The 15,289-nt window shown below is 41.6% G+C and overlaps 1 protein-coding gene across 1 annotated transcript in view; it reads right to left on the bottom strand.

The window, feature by feature from the left end:
* The window catches only part of ADAMTS12 (ADAM metallopeptidase with thrombospondin type 1 motif 12), a 348,871-nt gene that overhangs the window by 300,075 nt on the left and 33,507 nt on the right, over window positions 1–15,289 (bottom strand). The gene's annotated exons all lie outside the window — the stretch shown is intronic.

The raw sequence follows: 15,289 nt of genomic DNA, 5'->3' as shown, positions 1-15,289 counted from the left end.
CTCTTCCTGGGGCATTCAACTGTCTCCCTGAACAGCCAGAACACTGAAGCACTGCTCTGGGAGGCAGATTTGAGTCTCAGCTTTGGTTGTGTGATCAGACTTACTTTTTCTTTGGGTCTCAGTTTCCTTCATCTGAACATGAGGGCATTGGATTATATTCTCTGTAAGACCTCTTTCATCTCTATGGTCTTCTCCAAAAGTTCGTGAGTTCCCAATGAAAAGAGAATTTATAGACATCAATAATTTTTAAATGTCACTGTACCGCAATTAAATTCAATCAAGAAAAATACAAAGCCCTCCTTCAGACTGCCCATGACATTTGTTGTACTATCTATTCTAACACATCATTATATTCAATTGTGAGCCTTCCTCCCCAAGTAGCAAGCACAATTGCCTTCAGGGGCCAAACTGGTAATATAAGGGAGTGAAGCATGCTAGCTTTTATTCTTTCAAAATTGGCACATGCTTTATTCTCAGACACATGAAAAGTCTTCACTTTCACAAAGAATTATGCTTTCTCCAATTTTCCTGATATATTTAACACCACGGTCTATCTTTTGTTTTCCTCTTTTTTTTTTAATATAGTTATTCATGAGAAAAAGAGTGTCACTCAACAATTATAAAACAAAGGTACAAATACAATGATGAATAATGACTGCCCCAACCCAGCCTTAGTGTCAGATGAAACACAGGAAGTGGTGGGGGCTGCAGTGAACTTGATAGGACTCACCTACCCAGGTGAGAGGAAGACGACACCCCCAATGTCTCTGGCCCCACTGGCATGCAGGCCTAATGTTGTAAGATCTTCTTGTTTTTTGAGGAATGGGATCTTCACATTTTTAGTTAGAAACCCCTGACATTTTACCTGCCAGCTTTGGTTTATTTACAGTATTATGCAAAACAAATAAAATATGTCTTTTTACAGTCAGTTTTGGATCTACCCTGTTGAAAATAATGAGAAGGAGCCACCTGATGAGACAAAGGTCTAGTTTTGGAATCAAAAAGTGAGGGTGAATGGGGGCAGGAAGGAAAAAGAATGAAGAAAAGCAACCTCCAAGGTTTGAAATTATTAAAGATTCCAAACCATATCATGGTCATGAGCCAACTCACCAACTGAAGATGGTCCTTCCTTCTCAATAATAACAGATAACAATAACAAGAATGAAGATATATTCAGAGCTCCACTCCAGATTCTGGGTTAGGGCTTCATATGGTTCATTTCATTTAAACCTTAAGATCTCACTGCTCCAAGTGTCTCACCCAGGACTCAAAGCCAAGACCATGCTCTTAACCTCTGTGCTCTACCCTATGAAGCCACTGGTCTGAGGAAGGGAGCAAAGTTGAACTGGTCACTTGTAGCAGCCTCATGGAAGTGCTATGGGGCTTCCTTGGAGGAAGTCTCCCTTCTACTACACAAGACCATTTATCAGTTCATCTTAGCAGAGAAGGCTGCCCCCAAGTTGACATTTTGGCAAGTTTCAATGGGGCAATTTAGTCAATAGAAAAATAAAAAATGAATAATAATAATAATATAAACATGCCTGAAAAAGTCGATTCCCCCACTCTAAATTACTCAGTGTTCATCCAGAGCGGAGGCAGAGCGGGAAAGGGCCCTGCTTGTTGCCTAAGAAGAGGAGCTAGTTAGCAAGCATTTGTTAAACTGAGCAAGGTGGCGTAGACTCAAGTGGCTTGAATGCCACGGCGGCCTCCATGAGCAAACCAAAATAGCCAGTAAGCACTTCGAGGTTACGAAATCAAAACCTAAGGACAACCAAACAGCCAACTGGGCTTTAAGCTGTAACCAATCAAATATTTTCCTTTCTTTGCTTCTGCACCTTACCCTGATTCCTGTCAGCCTGGTGCTGTTAACCACTTCTGTTTTGGCACTGCTTGATTTCAATAAATTTTGCTCAAAGTCTTCCATAATTTTAATATGCCTCAGTTTACCTTTTAACACTCTGAAGAATGGTTGTCTAGGGACTGGCCATCAGTTCAGGAGTACAAATGAGGAAGAAAGGCTCCATGATGATATTTGTAGCTGTACCTGCCTACCTGTTCACCAATCCCATTTCCTCTTTCTGGACACACAAGATAACCTCACTTCCCAGCATCCCTTGCTCAATAAAGTTATGCAGTCACAGCTAGGATTACACTTCCTGACCTAGCCCCTAAAATCTCCTAGGAGAATGTCAGTTAACATCTTGACAGCTTTCAATAGCTGGGGTGAGTGAGGGACTCCAACACTACAGAGCCACACAATGAAGGAGCTTAAATTCCTGAGTCACCACTGGAACGGGAGCCATTTCTTAGAGGAGAGCCATCCAGAAGAGATGCTGGCCCAGACCTGGCTATGATGTGAATTAGAAACAAAATTTATTATGGTTGGCCTCTAATATTTGGGGATTCTGTGCTAAAATAGCTAACAAGCATATCCTAATAGAGTTCCCAGAAAAACTAGGGTAGTTTCCTCTATGCTTAACCAAGGGTCCACTTTGCACAACCAAGGCTGCCTTTCAAATCAACTGAGAGCTTACTCTTAAGGAAGTCCCCAGAGATGACCCCCCACGAAATCTGTTGAAAATCTCCTTAGCTGTGGGAAAAGTCAAGTCACCTATTACAATTCCAAAGATGACCCCACGAAATCTGTGGAAAATCTTAGCTGTGGGAAAAGTCAAGTCACCCATTACAATTCCAGAGAAGCCCTCTTGGCCTTATGTAATGACAGAGAGTACCTTAAAAAGAACCAGCTGGTGGCTGGGAGTCTAGTGATACTTATGGATGTACTTCCTCATGGAGGGAAACTGGACAAACCATTTCACTGGACAGGAGTTTTAACCAGTGGCCAAACTTTCAGCTGACAAACACGGCAAAGAATGTGGGAGAGGCTCCGGCCATGAGAAACATTTACACACCCGGATCTGTGTTTCAAATGCCACACAAAACCAAAAGGAGTAGTTGTTTTTTTAAAGCATTCAAGTCTCTTAACTCCATAGTCGTATCAAACTGTTTGATCAATATATAGTGCTTTAAAATTTTTATGTGATCACAACTGTTTTGTTTTTGCAAAGAAAGATCAGATGATTCCCAGTGGATAATTCTAAAATGTACAGGTTCTGCTAAGCAAATTATGACTGAGGTAGAAGCAGTAAGTGATTACATGAAGACTCTTCGGAAGTGGGAAAGAAAGCTAGACCAAAATGAAAGCAATCCTTCCCTGTGAGTCTTCCCTTGCCTCTTCCATGGAGAAATCGCAGGCAACGTTCTGTCATGCAGGTCCTGGATGACGTAACCTGAAGAGTGAGTCCAAACTATAATCAGGCCTAGAGTACGTGGCTGAGCCAGGTCCCTGCTGCAAACTGGGTTTAGAAAACACCACACTGGAACATATTCTTCCCTTGCCACAGCTGAACAAGTTGGACAAATCATTCGACTCACTCCTCTAACTGCAGATTGGCTGGGGGTGGGGGGGGGGGAGGTATTAAAAAAAGCTGCCTCTTAAAAAGAAGGAAGATGAAAATACATGGTATTTTCACCTGTATATTCCTAGATTATTTGTTGGTGATAAGAGTTAGAGACATTTCTACGGGAAGTCAAGAGATAAATTGGTTTTTCTACTTCTTCTCTTCTAAAAGTTTATATTCAATTTATGCCTCTTGATGAGATCCCACGATAGTGTACTCAGAAAGAAAAAAAAAGAATTTTTTTTCATGAGCCATGGATCTGAAACTTTTTTTTTAATGGCCATCTACTCAGTGGGTACAGAAGATTCACAGCTCACCTAAGTCATCTATTTTTTCTTTAATTTTAATGGAAAGACAGTGCTACAGTCCTAGCAATTCTGGAGAAGATGACACACAAAGGTTTGCGCAACAGACCTTTGCTTCTCGATATATACATCCACAGCCATGCACATATAAATACATATATAATTTACAGTCTGTTTGAAAACATATGTCAACTACAAAGAACTGATGGTGACCAGATGGGAAGTAATGGGGGGGGGGGGTGGATTACACAGGTGATGGGGCTGAAGGCATGCACTTTTTGCGATGAGCACCCGGTGACGTACGGAAGTGCTGAATCACCACGCTGCACACCTAAAACTAATGTTACACTGCGCGTTAACCAGCTGGAATTTAAAGACAAACTTAAAAAAGTATTTCTGGCGACGATGTGTACCACTACACATTACCTGGTTAACTGTATCACAAATGACAAATTAAATTAATAATAGTAAGTGTAATGTGTGACTAAAAAGCAAGAACAGTAGTGAATAAAAACAAACAGCTGAGTACCACTCTGGTGGTGAACTGGCAAGAAGCTTCTGCCCAAACCCCGCAGAACCGCAGCCACCCCTGTGTTTAGACAGCAGCAGGCTCCCTGCCAGACATTACAGGGCAACTGGGCTTATTAGCAAAATACCAAATTAGAGTCCATAATAAGCTCCAGTAATGCACCAATTTCAGTTTATGAATAATAAAATGTAATAACCCTTAACAACTCACATAATTAATTGCTGTTAAATACCTCTTAGTCATCCACAAAATTAAGGTCTATGGAACTGTGTACACATCATTCCCCTCATAAAGACCTGGCCCCTTTCTCAACCCATTAGGAGGCCATACAATCCGCATACGTCATTCTGCCCGCAACTGCCGGCATGTCAACGTTTAGCTACTGTTTTACGCTTAGGCTTTTGCGTTGTGGCTTACAAAAATTAACTTGTGAATTGTTAGGAGCTGTGAAACAGCGGAGAACGGTTAAAAATGAACACTAGATTCTGGCACCGGGTACTGAGAACACTTGGTTTCAAGGAAAAGTCACCCCGACATATAAACATATAAAATAGTTTAAAAAAAGAACTGCTTGATTGAAGACATGGTGGCGGGCCTGGAAAAACACTACATGACACACACATAACTATGAAGGCGTTCCTTAAAACCTGCGGAAAGCAACTGGAAACAGGAAGTCCAAAGTCTGAATGCTAGAGGACTTTTTCTTTGATTCTCACATGCATTATTATTCTCATCTATTATTCTAGAAAGGCACAAAAGTAATTAATAGCAATAGCTGTTAGGCACCTAAACCCCTGATATCCCTCCTAGAATAAATGAAGATAAACAGATGGTTTCCCAAGTCACTCTGGCTGCATAAAGTCTTTTCCTCACCTCATATTTTTACTCTGTGCATTTTCCAAAGGGACTACTTTGCAGCAAAACGGATAGGCAGATGTTATGCTTGCTTGATAACTCTTGAGAGTGGACTCAGGAGGAAACCTTGACATCTCAGGCAGAATCTTTCTTCTGCACTGTCAGGAGAATGCATTTCTTTTTTTATTCCGTGTTTTTTTTTTTTTTTGAGAGAAAGAGTGTGTGGGGGGGAGAGAGAGAGAGAGAGAGAGAGAGAGAGAATCTCAAGCAGACTCCACACTCAGCAGAGAGCCCAAATCAGGGCTCCAATCCCATGACCACAAGATCAGGACCTGAGCTAATATCAAGAGTTGGATGCTTAACCAACTGAGCCATCCAAGCACCTCAAGAGGCTGAATTTCTGATGCCAAGGCAGGCAAGCCCTAGCCAAAGATAATGCAGACCAAGGCTGGGCACCAGAATACTAGGAAAAGAGCCCCAAGCTAGAAGGACCTGGAAAATGTAAATGAAAATCTACTCTTCAAAGCCATTAATGAACAACATCAACCCCATCTTGGGGGAATGTACCTGCCATACTTGGCAAGCTGTTGGGAACAGATGAGACAGCCTGACAAAATCAAATCACTCATAAGAACATGTGCTTTTGTGGGGTTTGGAACACTGACTTCAGCTAGATAAGCCTAAGGCGGCTTCCTGCATAACAAGAATGCACACAGCTCATTATATTCAAGGCAAGATCAGGTTCTTCCTGGTGCATTCTATGATACATTTACTCCCAGAGCAAGTCAAGATTTAAGGTGCAGATGAGGTCTTTGCAGGCTAGGAATACTAGATGAAGAAACTATGAACAAAGAAACACGAAAGCCTTTTCTGGAGGTCAAAGACTCTAAAAGGAATATCTGATCCCCAGGTCAGTGTGGTAGGTTATTCAGTGGAATGCTAATCTAGGTGCTGCTGTGAAACAGCGTAACTGAGGTTATTTATGATAATTAAGGTTATCAGAGTGGCCATGATCTAATCACGTGAGCCCTTTAAAAGCAGAGTGTCCTCTGTCTCGTCACTGGAAAGGAAATCAAGAGATTAGAAGCATGAGCATGCTGGCTTGAAGATGGAGGGAACACATAGGAAGGAATGCAGGTAGCTTCTAAAATCTGGCAGTGTCCCTGGCTTACAACCTGCAAGAGAACAGGGACTTCAGTCCTGCAACCACAGGAAACTCCGCTTAGAGGCAGACTTTTCCCCAGAGCCGCCAGACAAAAACTCAGGCAACCTAGCACCTTGATTTCAGCCATGTACTACCCTCGGCAGGGAACCCAGGCATACCCAGGCTGCACCAGATTTCTCACCTGCAGAACTGTGAGCTCAGGAATAGGTGTTGTTGAAAGTCGCGAAGTTTGTGGCAATTTGTTTTAGCAACAGAAAACTAATGCCTCAGCAAACTTCCTTCTATCCTCATTCTTTTCTCATTCCCCTTCACCCACAGTCAAACTGCTGTCGGGGACTAACACATATCCTTGAATTTGTATGTGTCTCAGAAAAATATACATTCTTGTGTGTCTATATTCTAATTTACTTCAATAGTATTGTGCCATGCATACCACGCTATTTTGGGTTTATGTGTTTTGGGGTTTTTTTTGGTTTTTGTTTTACTTAGATCTACCCTGTTAGGATCTATCCATTTGCTGTATGTATATCTAAGATTCCCTTCTAATTGCTGCAAAGTATTCCATAGCATGTACCCATTAATTTTTATTAATGCATTTTTCTAAGTTGGTCTTCACTTCCTGCCTCTAAAACCAGCACTGTGATAAGCATCTCTCCTAGAAGTTTCCTCATGACCCTAAGAATCCCTCCAGAGTGTACACCCATGAATTGGATGGATAGGTCACAGAATATATGCATACTTAATTTATCCATGCGCTACCAGATCATTCTCTTGAAATAGTCCCAACTAGGCTACTCCCCCAACAGTGAATGGGACCATGTTTTCTAGCTCTTCCAAGATGTGACATTACAAACTTCCTAATCTTTTTCAGGCTCCTGCATAGAAGGCATTAGGTGTTAACTAGTTATTTTGACTTGCATTTCTCTGAATCAATGATTCTGATTGTTGCTTCATGTATTTATTACCCCTTTGGATTTCCTCCTTTGTGAACTGCTAGCTCATGTACTCTGCCAATTTTTCTACTATTTCCCATCTTCTAGATTTGATTTGTTCTACATACTGACTTCTAGAAAGTCCTCCTATCTTTTGGATACCAGACTCTTCTGGTATCACCCAATGTGGTATCTTCCTGTTAACACAGGAATCCTTAATTTTATAACTTCATTCATCAATGTTTTGCTTTACAATTTGTGCTTTACTGGAATCTTTATTAAAAAGTTCTTCTCACCATTAACCCACTAAAATGTTATCCAGTATTGTCTTCACTTGACTTCATATTTTTACCTTTCACATTTCAGTCCTTAATCCACCTAGGGCCCAGATTTGTAGGAGACTGTAGTTTCACCTTTCTCCATATTGTGAGCCAGTTTTCTTAACATCATCTGCTCAACAATCGACACTGCATAGAGGTAAGATGAGAAATGTGGATGTGGACTGGGCTGGGAAGCCAAAGTGATCCCACCATTCTCTGTAGGAGGGCATTAGGTAGTCACTCAAGATGTTGGTGGTGGGAAGAAGTCAGGGGAAGGATCTGTCTCAGTAGATACTGTTCTGAACGTCCTCTTCAGCCCATGTATTTTAATTACTAACCTCTGATTTATCTCCTTTCCACTTGGGAGGGTGGTAGAGAAAGGGTCATGCTGACAAATACCATGTAAACCCTGATTACATTAGCAGCTGGGATTAACCACCCTGCTCTGGATATGTTCCATTCCAACACATGGCCATCCCCTCTTAAAATCTTTTTCATCACAAAATTGATAAGGCCCAAAGAAATAAACAAACAGTCCAGTTTGTTAGGCCAATGATGGGAGAAGAAGCCACTAAAAGAACCACGCTCCTGAGTTCTGCCTCCCTAAGCTGGCACCCCCTGAATGTAACACGAGGGAAGACTCTTAGGCTTGCAAAAGACTTGGTCTCAGACATCAGGCACCCTGACCTACCTTGTTAGCAAGACCTTCATCAGATCTGATCTTTCGTTGTATACTTTAAACTCACTGCTCTTCTTAAAGGTTGGAGGGAAAGTTTTCCATTCCTCTTCTCTTCTCATTCAGCCAGGGCCTTTCTTCCCCACCTCTCCAAAGTAGCCCACAACTAACTTTCTGCTATATTCATTCCCCTCAACTTCTCATTCAGTTTGGAAGTTCAGAAGTCATTTCCTAGGAACTGCATGGAAGGAGGATCTGACCTTTGGCCTATAGAATGCCCCTGCCTTCTTTAACTCCCATGAGCCTTAATAATTAATTCCTCCTGGGGCCTCTCTGTTTTCTTGAACTCATTCTCTGGAAACAATTCCCCTATACAGCTGTGAACAGTTCACTGAACTAAGCAACTCTGGTCAGTAAGTACAAAGCCTCTCTTAGTAAGGGCCCTTTCCCGTCCCTCTCTAATGTCAACCAGCTTTCCTCAATTCTCAAAGAATTCAGTCTCCCTTTACTAAGGAATCCATTTGGCACCAGGGATGGAAAGTCCATACGCCCACAGGGACAGCCAATAGCTTCAAGGCTCCTCAATGGCATTCAGAAAGCCCTCCCCATTACCTTCTCCACTAGCTTGCAAATCTGACTCAGTACAATATTAGTATCTCGAATTCTGACATGAAGGAAGGTAGGTAAGACATCCCAGAATGGAAGAAGGCTGGGGTCATTGAATATAAATCAAAATCAAAACGAAGACAAGGCAGCCATTTCTGGCCACCCCGTGGGAATGGGACTTTGATGGATTAGAGGAGAAGAAAGGGTGTAACAAGTTTGGGGTGAAGACCAAGGTTCTATGAGCAAGACAGACCAGAGTGAAATGGCCCAACCAAGGCTCGTGAGAGTCACAGTGCTTGGAGGGCAGAGGGAGGGAGTTACACAAAGGAGTGGGTAGAAAAGGGGCTAGGACAACTGGAGAAAAATGTGATCTATTTCACAATTTAGCATAAGGTCAAACCCAACTACATAATTATAATCATACTGTTGGTACTTGCTGACTTGATGCCTCTGATTCCTGATTTAAGTCCATTTTCAAAATGATTTCCATTGTGTCTATGCTACAGACTATTACCTTATGAAGTATATCCATCCATACATACACACACACATACACACACACACACACACACACACACACACACACACACAAAACTCATATAGGACACACCCAGTAGCAGAGTGAGAGGAAACTAATTGTAGTCATAGGAAAAGAACAGATAACATTTACTACGTTACAGTCACTCTGTTAGCACACAACATATGAACTCACGGAGTCCTGTAAAGTAGCTGTTATTTATATCCCCATATATTGAGGCATAGAGTAATTGAATATCTTGTCCAAGATCATACAAGGAGAAGGGGACAGAAGTGGGATTCCAATTCATCCATTCTGGCCCCAGAATCCATCACTAAAACCACTCTGCCACCCTGTCTCCTAAATAATGGTAACTTATCTGCCCAACAAAAGTAAATAGTGACCTTAAATCGAGCTTTCCTATGAATGATTTCCCCCTAATTAGCCCAAACAGTAGTACAGCAGCTAAAAACAAATATTTTGCTTTGACACTGCATTTTAAATGACTAATTGGAAGAGGCACATCATTGGTCCCAATATAAGGGCCCTGGTTCTGCCTTCTGGTTGGTCGTCAGCCTAGATAAGTTCTCACTCTTCAAACCACATGGGAGACAGCACTCTGAAGCCAAGAGCTTGCCTCCATCCCATTTACTATGCTGCTTAATTAATAACAGAACAACAGATGCAAATTAAGCTGACCCTTTCATTATCTCCTTTTTATTCTGGCTACTTTTCACAATTACTATCCCACCTGCCTTCCTAGGAAACAAAATATATTGCCGTGACAAATGATTAACTCCCCAAGATTAAAAGTCCAGGTGACAGAGACAGTAATGACAGCCTTGCCCCACAGCTAAGGCCACTGCAGGGCCTCTCAGGTATCCCCTGACACCCAGGGTTAGTCCTTCCAGGAATGATAAAACAAGAGGTGCTCCCCATTAAGAGACAGGGGTTCACAGGATCCCTGAAGGGTAGCTGGTAGCAAGCATAGTTCTTTCCCTTCTGAAGAACATAGCACTTTCCAAGGTTTCAGATTCATAGTTCAGGTGATCACAAAGACTGCCATTTGTGACTTTTGCTGAAATTATCTGGAAAGGTTCAAACAAAAGAGGGAGGAACAGTGTCTGCAGTCTGCTTTCTAAAGGTAAAATCTTGGATTCTATGGGTTGAAGTAATTAAATAGTAAATGAGACCTCTATTCATTTGTGAGTTGTGTGCCCCTGACTCACTGTGGAGCTTCAACAAAATCTAGAAACTTACCATCCCTCAGTTTCCTCATTTGCACAATATGATAGGATCCTACCTAACCATGCGCTTTGCAAAGAGAGTGACCCACTAACGTACATTTCGCGATGCAAGAAAAATAAACCTTTTGGCATGGGCACTGTGCGCCTATTTAAAATTATATTATTCATTCATCAGTCCATAAACACTCGGATGGTGAATAAATAAGATATGATATATATATATATATAAATACACACATATACATATATACATATATACATACATACATACATACATACACACAATGGAATATTACTCAGCCATCAAAAAGAATGAAATCTTGCCATTTGCAATCGCATGGATGGAGCTAGAGTGTATTATACTAAGCAAAATAAGTCAGTCAGAGAAAGACAAAATGCCATATGATTTCAGTCATATGTGGAATTTAAAAAATAAAACAGATGAGCATAGGGGAAGGGGAAAAAAAGGAGAGAGGAAAGCAAACCATAAGAGACTTTAACTATAGAGAACAAACTGAGGGTTGCTGGAGGGGAGGTGGGAGGGATGGGCTAAATGGGTGATGGGCATTAAGGAGGGCACTTGGGATAAGCACTGGGTGCTATAAGTGATGAATCACTAAATTGTACACCTGAAACCAAGTTTACCATATATGTTAACTAATTAGAATTTAAATAAAAACTTGAAAGAAAAAAAGAAAAGAAAACAATAGGAAAGCCAAAAATAATCAGTGTAGTTGGAATCTTTTCAAACACAAAATATAACCTTTTCTTGCTTAAATGAAGTTCCATTCAACTGCTGTGCAGGCAAACGCGTTAGACACTAAAAGCCCTACAACACACATAACATGTACAGTTTCTATCTATCACTGGTCATGACACTGGCTCAGAAAGAAAATTTCCACTGAGCACTGGAGGGGTGCTCGTGTATTCCTTTGGTATAGTTTGATTTGGGGACAATGACACATTTGAAATGAAGATGTACAAAAGAGCTGGATTCCCCCTCCTTTAAATAGAAGCCCTCACTTTGCCTCCATTTTTATCAACATAAATATAAGGCTCCTCCTTCTGTCTCTCACACACGCACCAGAGACAACCACAGAAGATAGACACCAAACGGAAAAATTGGCCTGACATCAAAAAGTGAAAAGAAGTACAAACTTCCAGTTATACAAGGAAATACGGAAGTCCTAGGTACAACTAGGAATCTATAGTTAATAATACTGTATTGTAGGGGCGCCTGGGTGGCTCAGACGGTTAAGCGTCCAAATTTCGGCTCAGGTGATGATCTCATGGTTCATAGGTTTGAGCCCTGTGTTGGGCTCTATGCTGACAGCTCAGAGTCTGGAGCCTGCTTCGGATTCTGTGTGTCTCTCTCTGCCCCTCCCTTGCTCGCTTTCTGTCTCTCTCTCTCCAAAATAAATGCAACACTAAAAAAATTAAAAAACTAATAATAATACTGTATTGTGTATTTGGAAGTCGCTGATAGAATAGATCTTAAGAGTTCTCATCACAAGAAAAAAAAAAGAAAAATTGGTATCTATGTGTGGTGATGGATGTTAACTAGATTTCTTGTGATGATCGTTTGGCAATATATACAAATATCAAATCATTATGCTTTATACCTGAAAGTAATGTAATGTTATATGTAAATTGTATCTCAATTTTTTTTAAGATAAAAAAAGGGCCATTTTCTTCTTTCTTCATCTTTTGGTGGACCTTTTCATCTTCCTTTTTTAAAAATTTAATCAATAGAGTCCTCTTATTTTTTTTACTAATAATTTTTTTCATATTATTTTCATTTTTTTTCATCATGATAAATGTACTCTTTAATCCCCATCGCCTATTTCCCCAATCCTCCTGCCCGCCTCCCCTCTGGTAACCATAAGTTTGTCCTCTATAGTTAAGAGTCTGTTTCTTGGGGTGTGTGTGTGTGTGTGTGTGTGTGTGTGTGTGTGTGTGTCTTTTTTTTCCTTTGTTCATTCATTTTGTTTCCCAAATTCCACATATGAGTGAAATCATATGGTATCACATGTTCTGCTTAGCATAATGCTTTCTAGCTCCCTCCATGTCGTTGCAAATAACTAGACTTTGTTCTTTTTGATGGCTGAGTAATATTCCACTGTGTATATATTCCACCTCTTCTTTATCTACTCATCAGTCAATAGATACCTGGGCCACTCCCATAGTTTGGCTATTATAAATGGAGCCCTCTTATTAGGACAGGTCCTACGAACACACTGGCTTCTCTCTAAACCTAGATCTCTCAGGAGCACAACAGCTATGAATAAAAGTAAAAGATGTGAGTCACTACCCTCATAATTTTACAAAAGCACACACAAGTTAGCATGAGATGATGAGCATGAATAGCTAGATGGGGGCATGATGAGGAGAAGAGAAAAGAAAATTTCTATTCACAAAATCTTTGTTCCAGTAAGTTCCAAGTACGCCTCAGGCCACAAAGCAGCACTTGCTTTTCTTAGTCTGTAAGCTGCTACACAAATTGGCTGCCTTGGACTTCAGCTTAATATAGGTGGTGGGACGAGGGATGAATTTCATTTTTCTATTTGTAATTTTTGTGAATGTTTCAAATATTCTACAATAAGATGTGTTACTTTTATATTTAGAAAAATAATAAAGGTTATTTTTAAAACAAGTTCTTAGCATTCTTAAGAAGCACAGAAAGGCTTTCCTGCAAAGCTGCATACTTCACAGTGAGCTAACTGCCAGGTATGTGTCAGGGAATGACTTACTTCTCACTCAGGAACCCTTGACCGTCTACAAACTTTTGGCTTACATTCCAGGAGGCCGGGGCCCTGCCCTTCTCCATAAAACTTCACTGGAGGAGTCAGAAGGGAGAAGCCCATCTGCCAAAGTCAGATCAACCCTTGTTAACTACCCCTTCACACACAAAGATTTCACCCAAGTTCCCTGGGCAGATAGGAATTTAGGACAAATGTCACCAGTTCCCTGGAGGATTAGGACACTCTGTTCCGACTGTGCATACACTCATGCTACTGTTGGCCAAGAACAGCAGCTTGCTTGAAATGCTTGCTTGAACATACATAGTTAGGTCACAAGTAAAAGGCTAAAGTCTTACTGATTCACAGGAAGCCTGGCGATTCCAACTCCCCTAACATCCATGGGAGCAGTGAAGTCCCAAGTGGCCCCTGGGAGGAGGGGGGCAACCAAGAAAAACGCAGAGAAATCATCTGCCCTGTGACAACACCTGCTGCAGAACTGGCAATGGAACACAAGTACCAGCTACCGTCTCTTCAGCACATTCCATAACCCATGAGTGGCGCTAAGCGCCTCTCAAATGCTGTCCCTTTAATTCTCAGGACGACCTATGAAGTCTGCTGTGTTTCTCTCAAATGAGGAGACAAAGACAAATTATTTGTCCAAGGCTGCAGTTTGTAACTGGCTGAGCCAGGACTGGAACCCAAGCCTGTCTCCAGAGCCCCCATTCACAAGGACTCAGCACCATAAACTCCACACAGGCAGGGTCATGTCTAGTCTACCATATCCCCAGTGGCGTCTACAATAAGGATCCACTGAATAAGGAAAGACGACCACACAGCCTGCCCCCCAAATTAGGTGCATTCACAGAGAACCACCATTGCCAGGCAAGGCCTTGTCAAGCATTACCCTCAGTCCTTACGTTAACTTCGCAAAACTGATACTACTTACTTACTTACTTACTTATTTAAATCCAAGTTAGTTAACATACAGTGTAGGATTGGTTTCAGGAGTAGAACCCAGCGATTCATCGGTTACATGTAACACCCAGCGCTCATCACAACAAGTGCCCTCCTTAATGCCCATCATCCACTTTGCCCATCCCTGCCCCTCCCCACCTCCCCTCCAGCAACCCTCGGTTTGTTCTCTGTATTTAAGAATCTCTTACGGTTTGCCTCCCTCTCTGCAAAACTGGTACTATTATCCCCATTTTAGAGTTGTGATAGCTGGGTCTTAAAGAAATCAGATTATGTACGACATTGTCAGGATTAGAAAATACAGAGCAATGTAAGATTTTCCCTGCCTGCAAAGAATTTATCATCAAATTAAGCGTGGCATCCATCCATTATCCATCTATCTCAGCAGTTTATGCAGACCCAAATGAGAGACACGTGCAGCAGAAGCTCAGTACAAGCATAAACATTCCCGGTTTTGTTTATGTGTTCTTGAGGTCTACACCCTCAGTACATTTAAATTATCACAAAGCACTCTCCCAAATGCGAAAAACAAATGAATGTGAACGCAGAATCCTGAAACCATGCCGCTATGTCTGCTGTGGTCTGTTTGGGTCAGGGGAGAAGGGTGTTCACCAGCTGCAAGAAGACTTCACTGGCCTACAGGAGTGGGCGGGGCCAATCTGGACCGGCTTGAAAGCAGCCAGGCAACCCCTCCACCCCTAGAAAATGTCCCTCTTCTAAACCCTGACATTCTCCAATGGGTGATTCACTCTCTGTGTTGGTGCCAGCCCTCTCCAAAAATCCTCTTTAATATGCAAATACCCAGACAGGAGTGGCACATCACATTTCTAGGAGGAGAAGATAAAAGCCAGTTGGACAACACAGGAGGCTAAAAACAACTCCATTCAACAACCTTTACTTAATACTCACTAGATATTAAGGATAGAACAGGCAATAAGAGTGAACAAGACAAGGAATCCCCTG

This window comes from Prionailurus viverrinus, chromosome A1 (genome assembly GCF_022837055.1).
Source record: "Prionailurus viverrinus isolate Anna chromosome A1, UM_Priviv_1.0, whole genome shotgun sequence".
In the NCBI taxonomy this organism is placed as follows: domain Eukaryota; kingdom Metazoa; phylum Chordata; class Mammalia; order Carnivora; family Felidae; genus Prionailurus; species Prionailurus viverrinus.
The sequence above is the reverse complement of the archived record's forward strand: the minus strand, read 5'-3'. Positions and strand labels throughout refer to the sequence as shown.